At 45.7% G+C, this 17,270-nt stretch overlaps 1 long non-coding RNA gene across 1 annotated transcript; it reads right to left on the bottom strand.

The window, feature by feature from the left end:
* Positions 1–8,923: 8,923 nt before the first annotated feature.
* On the bottom strand, positions 8,924–13,429 carry LOC128420756 (uncharacterized). Its single transcript, XR_008332115.1, has 3 exons — positions 13,300–13,429; positions 9,515–9,742; positions 8,924–9,084 (listed from the first exon to the last, which is right to left on the bottom strand). It is a non-coding gene; the product is annotated as an uncharacterized LOC128420756 (long non-coding RNA).
* Between the last annotated feature and the right edge of the window lie 3,841 nt (positions 13,430–17,270).

The raw sequence follows: 17,270 nt of genomic DNA, 5'->3' as shown, positions 1-17,270 counted from the left end.
AGAAAGGCAAAGCTGTACAACTGCTCTTGCATTGGAGCACCTGGTCAGGAGGCTCAGTGCAAAAACAGCTGGATGAAATAATGACGAAAAAGCATCAAAGTGTCACTGCAGCATTGGTACTGCCATATAACACTCTCTGGTCAGGAAAGAGTCTCTGCTTTCTTTTCTCCCAGACAACACACCACAGCAACGTCTAGGCACTCTATTGAGCTGCCCACCTCTAACTGGTCCTTGCTTCTCTCATGCTTATTCTGTAGCTTCTTAGCCACAATTGCACTCATGCAGGGAATGCCACATAATTAAGGGGAAGTGGAACTGCGTATGCCATCTCCAACCCAGAATGTGCCTCCTTGCCCCCTACCCTCCAAGATCTGCACATTGACTGTGGATAGTTGAATAGGAGAAGAGATCACACAGAAGCTTTTGCACCTAGAGTTCTTCTTTTTAGGCATCTGTGCTCAACTTACAGAAGTCTGGGGGCTCATGAGCTCAGGGCAAGGGGAGCAATGTCGTCCCACTTCCTTTTAATGACATGGAGCCCCCTTGACCTTTATAGCACATGAAGGACACTTCTGTAATAGCAGAAATACAAGCCATAGAACAGGCTTCCTCAACCTCAGCCCTCTAGATGTTTTGAGACTACAATTCCCATCATCCCTGACCACTGGTCATGCTAGCTAGGGATCATGAGAGTTGTAGGCCAAAAACATCTGGAGGGCCGAGGCTGAGGAAGCCTGCCATCGAATATACAGTACAAGAAAACAGGGAAAGGGCCTATTACCAAAATTAACTTCAAATTTTGAAGTTTTTTTCCAAGTGGTTAAAACATTTTTTTACTGTATTTTTTATTGAAGATTTCTTGGTTTACAAAAGTATGTGCAATGTCTTTTTTTCAAGTTACATTTTCTACAGATCAGTTTCTACATTGTGAAGGATGCTGTCAGGCATATTTCCCCTGTTTTACACCTTTACCATATTGATTTCCATTTCACTGCTGCTGGTAACTTGGCTTTCAGGCAATACTCTTAGGAACGAAACATACAAGGCATCGTGTGGTAATATGTGAAGAGGTAAAAAAAAAATGACATGGCAAAAAGGTGGCATGGAAGCGGGGAGCTTCTTCTCAGTAGGAATTAAGAAACTAACACATCAACATCCTTTCTCATCACCACCACCATTTCCAACATTTTTTAAATTTGTTGCAACTATCAGCCTGCATTTAAGCCCCACTCAATGCAAACCGTTCTCAGGAATTTTCTCAGGAAATTCAATCCAAACAACTTCATAGACATCAACAAGCACCCATTGAATATATCCCCTTTTGCAGCCAGAGGGCCACATTCTCTTCCAGAGGCCACATGCTGGTGGGGCCAGAGGGCAAAGGTGGGCAAAGTAATGAATGTGTCTCCAGCTTTTTTGGCATGGGCTACCTTCCAGTCAGTCAGAAGTCAGAGGTTTTTAAACCCACACGCAACACATGCCTCTCTTCATCCAACCAAGCCAGAGGCATTAATGCAGTTGATGGACACATTTTGACCAAGAAAGAACCCTTGAAGAGAGTGTCAATCAGGACCAAAGGGGGTATGGTATGGTGAAAGGGGGGTGTCCTGGTATGGGAGTGTGGTAGGAAGAGTTCAGAGGGAGATGGAGATGATAGAGAGGGGGGAGGGAGGGAGGGAGGGAGGGAGGGAGAGAGAGAGAGAGAGAGAGAGAGAGAGAGATGATAGATAGATAGATGATAGATAGATGATAGATGATGATAGATAGATAGATATAGATAGATAGATGATAGATAGATAGATAGATAGATAGATAGATAGATAGATAGATGATAGATAGATAGATATAGACAGATAGATGATAGATGGATGATAGATGATAGATATGGAAGGTCACATTTAGCCCTCAGGCATGAGTTTCCCAGTTCCCAACTCCTGGAATAGATGGTCACTCCTGGAGAAGATGGATATCTGGGGAGCAGCAGATATAGGAAGATGTGGATTTGGGACTTGTGGCCACAATATACCATAATCCACCCCCTCCTTAGCGATTCTTAAACAAGCACTGTACTTCTTTCCGACATAAGGGATCTGCATCAGCACCTGAGCTACCTACACTGTCGCAGCCACGAGTACAATTTTCATAATGATAAATAATGAGAGTTCATTTGTGCTATCTTTGACAGAGTAATGTGAACCCTGAAAGAAAAGCAAGCAATTGAAATGTTCTATGAGCCTTTGAGCCTCATTTGCACTCTCCACGTTCAATGAAGTAACCTGAATGTTGTTCAGATTTCAACCATGATTGGGTGGTGGGTGGGAAAGAAAAAGAAAAGAAATGTGTATTTGCTATACAGGCACTAAAGTGGTTGTCTGAGTTATAAACAGGAGAAATTTACCCTGTATACCCTACCTGGAGTGAACCACCATAGCAAGACATATATAACTCTATGCCACATTCAAATATCACTCCATATCTGGCCCAGACCCTACTTGTTGATGCACCTTTGGGTGGAGCCAGGGCCTGTTCCAAGACATTTTGCCACTTGAGGTGACTCAGCAGCAGGAAAGCCCCTTGCTCATTGGCTGGGGCCAGTGCTGGGGGCTGGCACAGATGACAGTGACAGGAATGGTGGCAGCTGGGGCCCTCATGTGTCTTCTCCTCCTCTGACCTGTGGTGGCCCCTGTGGGAAGCCACAGCCTGTGACAACTGCAGAAAGCCCGTGGAGCCAGATCCCTCCCCAGGCGGGCAGTGGCAAGATCCTTGCAGCACTGCATCTGCAACTGAAGGAGTGGAAAAGGTAAAGGAGAATGCCTATCTCTTTCCTTTTCAGGTCTGTCACGGCTGCCAGCTCTCCTGAGCCTGCCACTTAGGTGACTGCCTCAGCAAGGCTTATGGTCAGGCTGGCCCTGAGTGAAGCATATTGTGACACAGTACAGTGCTGGCACCTCTATGGTGGTACTGTGATTGTGGAATACTCTCCCCTCTGAAGTGCATCTGGCACTGATGCCATTTGCTTCTCTGTACTGACTGAAGCCATACCATTCACCCATGCATTCTTGCAAGACTGGTTGTTAAATAACTGGCTTTCCAGCTTCTTCCATTACTGTTTCACGTCTTTGTCCAGTGCTTTATATTTTTATACTTGTCTTTGACTCTTTGTGTAATTGTTGCATATGTTTTATACTGTAGCCCACCCTATGAACCAATGAAGCACAGGCTAGAAGAGCCTTTCTCAACCTTGTATCGCCAAATATTGTTGGACCGCAATGCCCATCATTCCTAGCTAGCAGGGCCAGCAGTCAGAGGTGATGGGAGTTGTAGTCCAACAACATCTGGGGAAGTAAGTTTGAGAAAGGCTGCTTTATAATAAAAGGGATGTTTACCTGTGCATGCATCCCATCTTGTTTCTTCATTAAACACACAACAATTCACAGTTACATAGGTATTTTAAAATGTATGTTATCTCAAAATACACATATTAACTGCATATCTGGTGTGTTTTTGAGCCAAAATGTGTGTTGCAACCTTCAGAAAAATGTGAAATCCAATGGATAACTTTGTCGCTATCTGCACATTAGTCTGGGAGGTGCACATTAGATCTGTTCGTCCTGTAATTTGCAAAGATCAAAAGTTCCTCAAGCATCCCTAATTGCAGGCAACAAAGATCACCAGCCAAGGAAATCCACAGGACAAATGCTTCATCCTGACCTTTGTAAGATCTTCTGGGCCAGGTTAGTTCACCAATCTGAGCAACAAAGATATCAGTTCTTGCTGTCTGCTGACTCCTTGACCTCGACACACCCTTTGCTGCCAGGATACTGCCTCGGATCTACAAAACTAAATTAGGTTATAAAAGCCATGCTGTGACATGTACTAAGCTTGAGCAGGTCCATGCACAATATGCTTTTGTGTTTTAGTTAAGTATTTCCTGATTAAAAATGAATTAACCCTAAAGATTAAAATGAAAATAAAAGAATGGACTCTAATTGCCGAGGATAAAGTTATATTCACCACATCAGGCCACTTAGCTGCAGGGCAGACAAGGTTCACAAGGGAAAACTCGTTCATTAGGCAAACAGTGATACATGCTCAGTCAGGTTCCTTTATTTCTTATTTGCATTAATGAAACAGGCACGTAAGAAACATTTTGTTGTTAGAGAACACTTTCATACAAGAGAACAAAATTAATGCAACGATCCTATTCTTGTTTTTCTATTGCTCTCATTTCTCCTCTCCTTATAAATTCACCAATGCCAGAGAGAGACAGAGACAGAGAGAGAGATTGAAAAGCAGATGTATAGGGGGAAATGAAGTGTTTTAACAACATACGTATGATTTGATACTACAGTTGTGTGATTAGAGTGGTCAGATGCAAAAGGGGGCAGGCCTTCTGCATCTTTAGTAGTTGTGTAGAGCCCCATGCTGGGCAAAAGATTCCTGCATTGCAGGGGTTTGGACTAGATGATCTTTGTGATCTTTTCCAACTCTATGATTCTAATATATCTATCTATCTATCTATCTATCTATCTATCTATCTATCATCTATCTATCTATCTATCTATCTATCTATCTATCTATCTATCATCTATCTATCCCTTTGTGTTTTGATCAGAATAATAATAATAATAATAATAATAATAATAATAATAATAATAATATATTATTTATACCCCACCCAACTGGCTGGGTTTCTACAAAACTCGGTGGCTGAATGTCATCAGCCTCATTGTTTTCTATTTACAGTGCTATTTTAATAATAACTAACCATTCAGGGTCTCATCTAGGGAGAAAAGAAAAGGAAAGGAAAAAGAAAAGAAAAGAGGTAATTCAAGGCAAGCTGGACTCAATTGAGGCACTCAAACAATGCAAAACCTGAGATGACTAGTCACTTTGGAAAACCTTTGTCACCTTGTCATCAGGCATCGTCAAAATGTCATTTGGAATACTAAAGATATAACCCAGTTCTGTCACTCTTATTTATATTGATGCACACATCCCAGAACATCCTCTTTCACACACACACACACACATATGATTGTGCACTCTCACACACTCCCCTGTTTGGAGAAAGATAAGCATCATTAATGTCATTTAACTAACATTTAAGCTGTAGCATGGTATTAAGGTTTCTTCTCCAATACTATTTTGAGAGTCTCCCTGTGTATACAGAGTTCACAAGCAGGACCAGACAAGGTGTTTTATTACCTGAAATAAAGGACAAGAGGGTGTCTCATCCCCCAGTTGATAAACAGAAGCCAACTGGGCTGGCTGTTGAATCTTATTTTAATGCTGAGGCCAGGACAGTGTCCTCCATTATTCCCAGGAGAAGAAAGCTAGCTTAACCCATGTATGTCCTTCAGCACCTCACTGCCACTGCCCTGGCTGGCTGAGACAGCCACCTTGCTCTTTCTACTGACTAGGCCACAATAGTAAGGACAGGAAGCATACCATCTTGGGTAAATCAGATTGAAATAATTGCTTGTAGTTTCTGCAGTACAAGGGCATTATTCATACAGCAACTATTTACAGGATGTGTAGAGAAGAGAGAGAGAAAAGGCAGATATCTGGTATCAACATGTTGGGAAAGAGAACCAAAAAATGGCTCAGGTTTAGTGGTGGAGTTAAACTGGACAAAGAGGCTACAAACAAGAGCTGGCTAGATTACTAGACAAACCGTCTCCTTATGTGGTTTAAAATAACACATGCACTCATTAGAAGTTCAAGAGAAGAAAATGTATTTGCTCTTCTCGAACACATCCCACTCATGAAACAAGTGTTATATTCCACTCCCTATAACTGGGACAGGGTTTAGGGCAAGACATTAAGGAATCAGAGGTGGAAGGGGATTTTTTGTAAGTTGAAACACTTACCCTGGACCAGTATTAATTATGTGACTATGGGTTAGGGCCAGATCTATCAAAAGGCACTGTGAGACTTTTGCCTCAGGTGGCTGATGGGGAGAGGAGCAGTGCAATGGAGTCCCCTACCCTGGGTCACTTACCACTGGCTGGCTGCCAGTGGCACCGTTTTTCCGTCTGGACCCACATGTTGCCTCCTGATGTCAGGAGGCAGTGGGCAGATGTGCTTGATAGGGCAATTCCCCAATCATCCTAATGGACCAGTCTCAAGTACAGACAAGCTTGACATCGACACACCCTGTGCTATATACCATAGAGTTCCTTACAATGGACTGAGCTGTGCAGTCTGAGTAAGCCTATTTATGCAGAAGTAAACTTCATACTTTTGATGCTTTTGAATTATGGTGCTGGAGGAGACTCTTGAGAGTCCCATGGACTGCAAGAACAAACCTATCCATTCTTAAGGAAATCAGCCCTGAGTGCTCACTGGAAGGACATATCGTGAAGCTGAGGCTCCAATACTTTGGCCACCTCATGAGAAGAGAAGACTCCCTGGAAAAGACCCTGATGTTGGGAAAGATGGAGGGCACAAGGAGAAGGGGACGTCAGAGGACGAGATGGTTGGACAGTGTTCTCGAAGCTACCAGCATGAGTTTGACCAAACTGCGGGAGGCAGTGGAAGACAGAAGTACCTGGCGTGCTCTGGTCCATGGGGTCACGAAGAGTTGGACATGACTAAACAAATAAACAACAACAACAAAACTTCATACAGGTCAATGAGGCCTACTTCCTTGGAAGACTGCAGAGGAATGTAGATTTCCATTTTTTTTCTTTTTGTCTCATCACTGGCAATTAAGAACACTTTAGGAGAATAGGTAGTAACAGGTGTAGTTAACCTTTTCCATCTCATACAATTAACCTTAAATTTGGCCTTCCAGGTAATTTCCTGTTCAGTCAGTCCACAAGGTTTGGACCAAGGTTGTTTGTTTGTTTGTTTGTTTGTTTGTTTGTTTGTTTGTTTGTTTGCTGCCTAAGCCCACCCAATCACCCTACCCCATCAGCAAAATGTAGACTGAGCTGTTAGACATGAAGGCAACTTCTTAAAATATGGCAACAGCTTGTTCTTCTTATTTACAATCCTAATCACATCATTGATTTTGGTAATCTTTCCTGCACTAAGAGCAGTTATTAATCCTCTTGAAGCAGGACCAGGGTGTTTGTTTGTTTGTTTTGTAAGCCTAGATAATTAAAATTAAGCTGAGTAATGACACCCTGGAGATTTCTCTTAGAACTGCTAGGAAGACCACATCTAATGTTAATGGAGAAACGACAACTAGAGCAGAATTTCCCATTGTAACTGAGAGCATGTATGCTTCAAAGAGTATTCAGTAAGATTGTAGTTTGAAATCCTTACTTTATGTAGCATGCTATACTGTCCGGTCAGACTAAAAAGAGAAGCCTAAGAAACATTTACCGTATTTTTCGTCCCATAGGACACTCCGTAACCATAGGACGCACCTAGTTTTTTTGGGGGGAAATAAAGGAAAAAAATTTTTCCTTTATTTCCCCCCCAAAAGCAGGTCGGGGAAACCGAACCAGGTCGAGGAACAGCGGGATGGCGGCGCTGCGCCTCCCTGCTGTCCCCCGAGCTTGTGGGGCTGGCCGATGTCTGCCCAGCGCGAGGGGCGCTCTGCTTCAGGGTGCCCCGCGCGCCGGGCGGCAGGCTGCTATCCGCAGTGTGGGGAGCCCTGCGGGGAACTCCTGCAGGGCTCCCCACGCTGCGGATGTCTGCCCGGCGCGAGGAGCGCTCTGCTTCAGGGTGCCCCGCGTGCTGGGCGGCAGGCTGCTATCCGCAGCGAGGGGAGCCCTGCGGGGACTCCCACAGGGCTCCCCACGCTGCGGATGTGTTCCCGGAGCGTCGGGCGCCCTGAAAGCAGAGCGCCTGACGCTCCGGGAAGCAGGCTGCTATCCGCAGCATGGGGAGCCCTGCGGGGAACTCCTGCAGGGCTGTCTAGGCTGCGGATGTCTGCCCGGCGCGAGGAGCGCTCTGCTTCAGGGTGCCCTGCCCGCCGGGCGGCAGGCTGCTATCCGCAGCGAGGGGAGCCCTGCGGGGAACTCCCACAGGGCTCCCCACGCTGCGGATATGTTCCCGGAGCGTCGGGCGCCCTGAAAGCAGAGCGCCCGACGCTCCAGGAAGCAGGCTGCTATCCACAGCCTAGACATCCCTGCGGGATCTCCCGCAGGGCTGCCTAGGCTGCGGATGTCTTCCTGAAGCCTGGAGAGTGAGAGGGGTCAGTGCGCACCGACCCCTCTCGCTCTCCAAGCTTCAGCGAAAGCCTGCATTCGCCCCATAGCACGCACCCAGATTTCCCCTTCATTTTTGGAGGGGGGAAAAGTGCGTCCTATAGGGCGAAAAATACGTTACTTATTCAGTCAAATGAATCAGAACCTGTCTTGAACCTAAAGGAGTAATAATCTGCAATATTTCTGTAAATTGTAAGGACTGAAAACAAACAACCCCTGATTTGTTGCATGAGTCTGAAATTGAATTGCCATGTTTTTGTGCATCATGGTCACTTGGGGAATTCAAGTAATTTCCTCCTCTTGTCAATATTATTGTGTAACTAAAGAGAAGGTACTAGGGGGAAAGTATTTGGCAAAGCTTTCAAAGTCCAAATTCAAGGATGATTGGTACAAACTTTATTAGCTTGCTTATGATCCTTCAAGCAGAGAAAGTCTCTGCATTTAGCAATCTTTTGACAGCCAAATAGTTTCAGTATTATCATTTCTTGCCGTCCAATTTTCACAGTGATTCCGGTCATGTCTGCTTTGCAAGTAAAGTCAAAGTTCATAAAAAGAGAAGATCACTGACAGGCTGTTACCCCTAATGCAGTTCCTTGGTTATGCTTAACCAAGAGCATCGTGGTAACAGTATTTGAAACACATTGGAGATTCTAGTAAAATCATTATCATCATCTATGCAAGAGGTAAATGGTTTCTAGACATGGTAGTTATATATCAGAGGCATGTGTACCAGTTCCTGAGAAAGAAGCCAATGTCTGTTGGCTTCCCACAGCCATGTGGCTAGCCCCTGCAGAAACAGGATGCTGGACTAAATAGGCCTTTAATCTGATCTAGTAGAGATAATCTTCCGTCCTTATGTGAAATGTTCTCCATCACACCATCTCCATTACCTGCTTGAATTTATGCTTCTTCCAAAACCCTGCCAGAAGAAAGGAGAGCTACAAATTAATACAAATTAAACATGTCTAGGCAACTAATAAACCATTTGAGTACGATTTACTTGCGACCCTTGCCTTTTCTCCACACAAAAGATCTTCATTGGAATAGCTATCTTACCACAAAAGATACACAGATGTAAAATACTGTCTTCCATCCCATTTAAACAAAATCTATTTCAAAATATTTGGGTTAAGCTTAAATCTTTTCGTCTCTCGAGGGCATTGAGGTTTATATCCTTTCACTAATACTAGTCACAATTACAAATTACTATTGTCTTGTCTCGACTCAGAATCAATGATTTAATACAAATTAGATTTTCCCATGAAAGGGATGTGAAAAGTTGCTTAAGAGACTGTTCTCTAGCTGCCACAGTGCCACTATTCTTCAGCAAGTTACAACTGCTTTCTCACCATGAAGTGATTTCTGTCCAGTTTGTGTGACATCTCGTTTGCACAGGCTGCTGGGCTTATTTTGATTCAGTCACAAAAATGGGTTCCATGTGGATATCCTCCAGAATAAGATTGCCAAAGGGTCATGTTGTAGTTAGAAAATAGTGGTGTGAATTACTTCGTGTTCACACTTAAATCTGTTTGATGCATCCATTCCAGGCACCATAAAGGCAGAGTAACTGCTGACTCCTGAAAAAAGAAAATGGTAAGGTCTGGAAAAGTTCTCTATGCATCATGTATTCAAAGGATTTTTTTCATACAGGGATATATAAATTACTCAAGAATGCTTTCTTCCATGGATTAACCCATTTGTTGAAGTGGGAAAATGCAGTGGTATATCAATCAATTGCTTCCATTTTTAATACCCCTGAAAGTAAAGTCCGAGGTCAAGAGAGATTGTGACATTTTCCACCTGTTGTTCTTCAGATCATTGACAATAATCAGAAAATGATGGATATTTAGGTCTTGCGGACATTGATGGTTCCCAGAAAATAAAGGGGAGAAGGAATTCTATTGGCTGGCACACATGTTCTATTACAAAAACAAAGGGTAGTTGAATAACACCGTATGCTGAAACCATCTTTTCGTGATGCCAAAGTCTTAGATAATTGCAAAGAAAACATTTTTCTGGAGGCAAAGGAGATAAATGATGATCAAGAAGACCAAGGCACTTTACAAGGGAGGGAGGAATCTGTTGCTAATTTTCCATTTCAATCTGAAAGGTGGATTTACCAGCCTGGAACCATTTATTTGCATTTCTAAGTGGCAGCATGGAGCAAAATGTGGTTTTGCAAAAGATTAGTCTTCATTTGTCGAAGTAATTGCTGCCTAAAACGATGACATATGGAGGAGCTGACAGGAACTGTGGCGGTGGGGTCGATTTTCGTCACTTGCCTCAGAAATGAAGAAATAAATAAAATAAAATAGAAAACCTCATTTGGTGCTGGCATTGAGAGAGAGAGAGAGAGAGAGAGAGAGAGAGAGAGAGAGAGAGAGAGAGGAGAGAAGGCATATGTGCTGTAAAACTAGGCCTGGACTTCTTATTAATCAATAGCCCCTATTGAAGAGAGCCATGTACAGCCTCGCAGCTGCAACAGTATTATTAGAAAATGATATAGTGAGCATTAGGATGTATAATTCATATTGCCTTCATTTGCTCAGACCATCGTGAAAATCCATAAATCATTTTCTTGTTCATGTATTGCCTAAGTGCAATTTGTCATTTTGCATTAGGGGGCTGCTTCAGATCATCAGTGCTTCTAATTCACTATTTAAAGCTTAACAAAATGCTGCCCAGCCCTGTCTGACAACTGAGACTATATGAGAATGAAGTGCCCAACCATGGAGCTAGGACAAATAAAGATAAGAGATGCGCAGAATGCCCTTTGCAGTACCAGAGTCTTCGTGGACCCCGAAGCCTTGTTTATGCATATTAGATATAATCTACTGAGATCTTACCCTCCTGTGGAACTACATGGAAATGACAGGGAATTGCACAAGACCATAGTTTGGGTGTTTAGGCGCAATGTGCGACTTCATACGAAATGCTTATATACGAGAACGTTGCCTGTGTGTTTTAAACCTATAAGCTTTCCAACCTATCTCCATCATAAATAAAATTTGAATTAAGGTATAATCAGATCTTTCCTATGGAGAATTAGAAAAATAATAATACAGTGGTACCTCAGGTTAAGTACTTAATTCGTTCCGGAGGTCCGTTCTTAACCTGAAACTGTTCTTAACATGAAACATCACTTTAGCTAATGGGGCCTCCTGCTGCTGTTGCGCCGCTGGAGCACGATTTTTGTTCTTATCCTGAACCAAAGTTCTTAACCCGAGGTAGTATTTCTGGGTTAGCAGAGTCTGTAACCTGAAGCGTATGTAACCTGAAGCATATGTAACCCGAGGTACCACATGACGAAGATGCAGATACAGTGACAACAATCTGGAGGACATAATTCACTATAACCATCTAGAAAAGTACAGTGAAAGATAAAGTGACTCAATTTTCTCTGCCTACAACACCCAGCTTTTTTATATATAAAGTAAAAATAAAATCCTCCATCCCACAAATTACCCTCCATTCACTCCAGGATGGCATCTAAGTACTAATGGCCAAACATGCTCTCTGGGGACACAATGCCACTGCATTCTTTCATACAGGGTTAAGGAACCCTTTATCAACCTGAAGGTCATCTTCTGGCTAACCTTCTGGTAGCCATGAGCCTGTGATAGGTGGCATGAGAGGCAAAAATAGATGGAGAGGGGAAAAAACCTGAATTTTTTAACTGGAAACAAGCAAAAGCACATTCAGATTTCAAGGGCAGTTTCCAGCCAGGCGAGGGAATGTGCGAAGCAGGGCTAGTAAGGGGCCTGGGGCAAGTGAGTGTGGCTGATTAGGGCAGGCATAGGCAAACCTGGCCCTCCAGATGTCTTGGGACTACAATTCCCATCATCCTTAGCTAACAGGACCACTCGTCAGGGATGATGGGAATTGTAGTCTCAAAACATCTGGAGGGTTGCGTTTGCTATTATTTTGCTATGTTATGAAATCGTTACTGTTATGTTTTGCTCTGTTGTCATGAAATTATTTTGTAGTGTTTGTTTAAAATATATCTTGTTTCTTTATTGTGGCAAGCGACTTTGAACATGATGTGTGTGTGTCTCTCTGTGTGTGTGTGGAAAAGCGGCATACAAGTAAAATGAATGAATAATACTAACTGGCTGGGAAGCCTGTTCCTTTGTCCTTGGGGAGGGGCTGTAGCTCTGAGATTGCGCACATTGCCTCCGTGCACCCTCAACCTAACAGGGAAGAGGCAATTATAGTGAAGAAGTCTGCAGGAGTCTCTTTGCCAGGGATGGGGAACCTCCAGATGTTGCTGGACTCCCAGCTCCCATCAGCACCAGCCATGAGCATGCCCAATGGGTCTAGGGCAGTGGTTCCCAACCTTTTTTTTGGCCATGCTCCACCAAAAATTCTGATGTGCTCCCCCCCTCCCGTGACATATAATTCTTATTATTCAAAAAGTGAACTCCTATTCACGTGGAGGAAGCCTAAAAGGCCATTGACTGTTAATAACTCATTCTCAAATTGTCCCCCTTATAAATCAAATTGCCACGGGTCTAGGGCGATGGGAGATGCAGTCTCTGGCTCTATGCTGTTGTGCGGTACTCCATTCTGGTCAACGGGCAGTATGCTTTCCAGGCTTTTTCTTATCTTTTACTCTAACATTTCTTATTTTCTTCACCCACATGAATTTCCCCGAAGAGATGCTTGTGTATTTTCCTTGCCCCTTGTTTATTGGTTAATTATCCTAGTTAGACTATCTCCCCCAGCCCCTTTCTTCTTTTTTCTTGCTTTGGAAAATGCCTGTTTTTATTATCCCATCTGGATTTCCTATTTTTCCTCAATTGCTCGGAAAAACGCCTCTCGCCAAGCCCGGAGCCATGCCACAATAATAAGAGGATTTAGGAACAGATTGCTTTCAAGTCATGTTAAATCACCACAAGCAGCCATTTATCCAGATGTTAACAAACTGCCCCCCTCCTTCTCCCAAAGGCTGCAGAAGACAGAAAGTCCGTTCTCCAGTCCACCTCACTCTGAAAAGGAACATTTGGGGCAGTATTAAAACACACACACACACACACACACAGAGAGAGAGAGAGAGAGAGAGAGAGAGAGAGAGAGAGAGAGAGAGAGCGACGATCAATCAAGGTAAAATAATAACAATACTCAAATCAGTCACCTAAGACCCAAAAGTGACCCGGACATGTGTGACGCAGTAACTCTGTTATCCTGGTCTGAAGGAGGCGAGTGAAGCTTAGCAGCACCTCAAGCCTCAGCTGTGATCGGGACGGTAGACTGCCCCTGTTTTTGGAGGGATGCTGGTGAGCCGCCGGGGCGTGGGGTGGACAGTTGTGCTGTGGCCACAACTTCCTTCGAGTGGCACCGCGCTGTTTATAATATACACCACGACGCTTTGTAGCCGTCGTTATCCCATCCGAGCACCTGTTTGATGTAACTCCTCTTTCGTCGTAAATCGGCGGGCGCTGCCCGCGAAAGAAAGAAAGGGGATAGGGGAAGAGTCACGTCCAGGAGAGAGGGAGGGGGCCGGGGGAAGGTGAAGACGCTCAGACAGGGAGACAGAGCCAAGGCAAAGCGATGGTTTTTATAGCCCAAGGGGACTAAATCGCATGCATTGCTGCCTCCTCCGCGGAGGAGCCTTTCGCAGCAGTTCGCTTCTTCGCTGAAGAGGCGAGGCTACAAATACAAATGGGCTCTTTCGAAGAGGGGAGGGTTGTTTGAACTACTCACACAAAAGGACGGAGGAGCAACACTGCTGCTGCTGCTGCTGCTGCTGCTGCTTGCTACTCACAACTCTTTCGACGAAACGTCACGTCTGCAGCAGTGGCTCGCTCTGGCCGCTAGGAGGAGCCTGCTGCTTACATTTGCCACTTCCCCTGCGGAGCTGGAGGAAACTTAAAACGTCGTGGCGGTAGATATCGTGGATTATTTACCACCAGACCCGTCCAATCCATCTCTCGGCGGCGCATCCCGCTTTCCTCTCCTTTTAAGCGTCGGAGTCAACGACACTGAGCTTTCGAGCGCGCTTGTGTGTGTGCGCGCGCGTGTATACACTGACACACAGGCAGGGGCGGCTCGGGTGTTCTCTTTGGGGCAACCAAGGTGCCACAATAAGACAGCGTTTTAAAACCAGGACAGAGCAAACCGGATAAGCATTCGCCACCCAACGCACACGCGCGTCCTTTGCCAGTCCGGAGAGAGGGTGTTGAAATCGACGGCGATTTTTTCCCCGTTAAGTACATAACGGAGGATGAGGGTGCAGCAGAGTCTCTGATCCGGTGGGGAGGTTCAAACAGACACCCTGCAGGCTCCCTTTCCACCCCACCAGCCTCTCCGGCTAAGCCACAGGTCCCTTTTCAGCCGGCTCCCCGGTCCCTCCTCCCCTGCTGCCAGCGTGTGACGCTGCCGCGGTTTTCCTTTTGGCTCTGTCTGGCCGCCCGTAAATTTACTGCAGCTGTGAAAGGACTAGCCATTTTGTCTGTCGCTCCCCTCCACCCCCACCCCCTCTCTTTTGCTGGCAGAGAGGCAACCCAGGGTTTTAACTGCTCAGAGACAGGAGGACCCATTCACGTGAAAAGAAGCGGAGGAGGAGGAGAGCAGCCCGCAGTGAAGAGAAGGATGCGCGCAGCTAGGCAGGGAAGGATGCTTAGAAATGGGTGGCTGGCGGCGATAGGCAGACGAGGCGGGGAAAGGAGGAGAGGGAGACGGCCGTGGCGGCGGCAGCCGTCTTCGCGAAAAGAAAGATTCCCCAGGAGGCTGGGGCTATTTGGAGTCGGAGACGGACTATTATACACGGGGAAGTCATGCTTGTACAGATCTAGGGTCATGCCTCTTTCACTACCATCCCCTTCCCCAATCCAATATTGCCACTGCTCCTCAAATACCCTTTCCGGAATCCTTCCTTGCGCTTTTACACCATCTTGGGCAAATGGACCCTCGGCCCGAATTAATGAGCGGGCTTAGAGCCAAGGCATAAAGCGGCTGCAGATCAAAAGGCTATCCTCCTCCAGAGGACACCAGGTATCCGATAATGTGCGCTATGCTTTGCCAAAGGGCTCGCTTGTACATTTTCAAGCAACCAGCCCCAAATTATAATGCATCATAAAGAAAAGCGCCCGCGCGCGCCCGCCTCTGCTCCGCGTCTGCGGCTGGGGATCGAGAAGCCGATTCGAATCGACTTCGAGAGAGATGCCGAACGTTAGAATCTGTGTACACACGGATCCATTGCCCCCGCCTCCGCATGTGTATTTAGAAAGCAAGGTAGTCCTTGGAAGCACTGTGGGAATGGTCTACGGAGGCTGCCGTTCACAAGCCACTTACTCCGAAGCAATCGGGTAGCGGTCACCCACTTTTAGCCCGAGAGCACTAGTTTCGGTGGCCATTTCCCATTGACTCTGCATTGATTTTAGAGGAAGACGTGAGGGCAACTTGGAGGAATGACTGGTGGGTACATTTCCCATCCTGTGACGTCAAACCATCCCCTGCAATCCTAAACCCCTTGCTTCAGACAGAGGAGCTTCGCTGAAGCACTACCCAGTGTGTAAGCCTATGCACGCCTACTCGCAAGTAAGCGCGCTGAGTTCAATAGGGCTCCCTCCCAGGTAAGGGAAGCGTAGGATTTCAAGCCTATGTTCACCGGAGAATGAGCCCAAGGGCTCGGTGTGGCTTACTTCCGAGTAATAGAAGATCGTACTGTAAAAATGACGTGAGAGCATTTAGTTGCTGAGCTGCATTTTGCACTTTGACAGGCCACTTACTACCGCTGGCCCCTCTTCTCTTTGATTCCGCTCCTCAAATGTAATAAATTATGACGCTCTGCGAGTGGGCGGGGGGGCGGGGCGGGGGTGTTAGACACAACGACCCGGGAACGTCCTTTCCCTACAGCGCGAAGATGCTTTTAGGGAGGCGAGTGGGAGCCTCTCGAGGCTCCGGGAAGTTCAAAGATTAACGTGCAGCAATAATAAGGCGCAAAAGCAAGGCAGCGTTGCGCCAAGGGAGCACCTACGTTCAGTTGCTATAGTGCAATTCCTCTGCGTAAAGGAGCCTTTAGTCATTGCGCGAAGGCAGGAGAGCCAACCGTAGTAAACAGACTCTGTCCCGCCGGGCGTCGAACGGGGGATTTCACCAGTTCGCTGTTTTTAGCCTCGCTGATCGTAATCTCTTCCACCGTCACTGCCTCCAAAGCACTTTTAAAAAAGCAAAACATAAATCCCAACTCGGAAAGATGCTCCATTCAACTCGGCAGAACTTCTGAGTATACATGTTTTAGGCTAGAGTCGTCGACAGTGGGAGAAAAAGTTTGGTAGTCCGTCCATTCACAAGTTTCACTCCTCCCACCCCAAGTTTTAGCCAAAGCATGTCGCCCCATAATCTTCTTTCATCAGTAACTAGGATGGCTGTTAAAAAGGTAATGAGCCACAGGAGCCAACTCTTTGCACCCACATAAAATATTTCACGGTGCCCCCTCAAGTTGATGAGCATTGCCATTCAAATGGGGGGGGGGTGCGCGCGCGCGCGCACTGGGTCATGTGATTGATTATGCAGGGTGGGGCTTACCTGGAGGACCCCCAATATTTCATTCAAGTTGGCACCCCTGCTCCCCACTTCTACAATTCTAGCACAGGACACTGGTTATAACCATTTAAGCACCTACTGTATATTTAAACTCGGAAACACAGGATAGCCAACGTGGTGCCCTCCAGGAGTTAAGGACTACAGTTTCCATCAGCCTTGCTCACTGGCAAGGCTGGCGGGAGTTGGAGTCCATGACATCTGGAGGGCAGCATGTTGGCTACCCTTGTAGTATGATTTTGTAATATGTTTGAATATTGCCTTGCATCGGATGGGCTCTCTAATCCACAATTATTGTTTTTTAAAGCAACAACAAAACCACATCCTATCAGATTCCTGGCTAGACATTGAAACCGAGTCAGACTATTGGTCTAGGATGATATCTACTGACTGGCAGGTCCTCTCCAGAATTTCAGACAGGAAACTTCCCCAGCCAGACCTGGGTGCGGTGGGGATTGAACCTGCGACCTTCTGCTCTGCCCTGCCACTGAGCCATAGCGGGTACGATGTTCATAGTAGCATAGGTGGCCTGTGGATAAATTCGTTCACCATATATTGTTA

This window comes from Podarcis raffonei, chromosome 9 (genome assembly GCF_027172205.1).
Source record: "Podarcis raffonei isolate rPodRaf1 chromosome 9, rPodRaf1.pri, whole genome shotgun sequence".
Lineage (NCBI taxonomy): Eukaryota > Metazoa > Chordata > Lepidosauria > Squamata > Lacertidae > Podarcis > Podarcis raffonei.
This window is presented reverse-complemented; position numbering and strand designations above follow the sequence as displayed.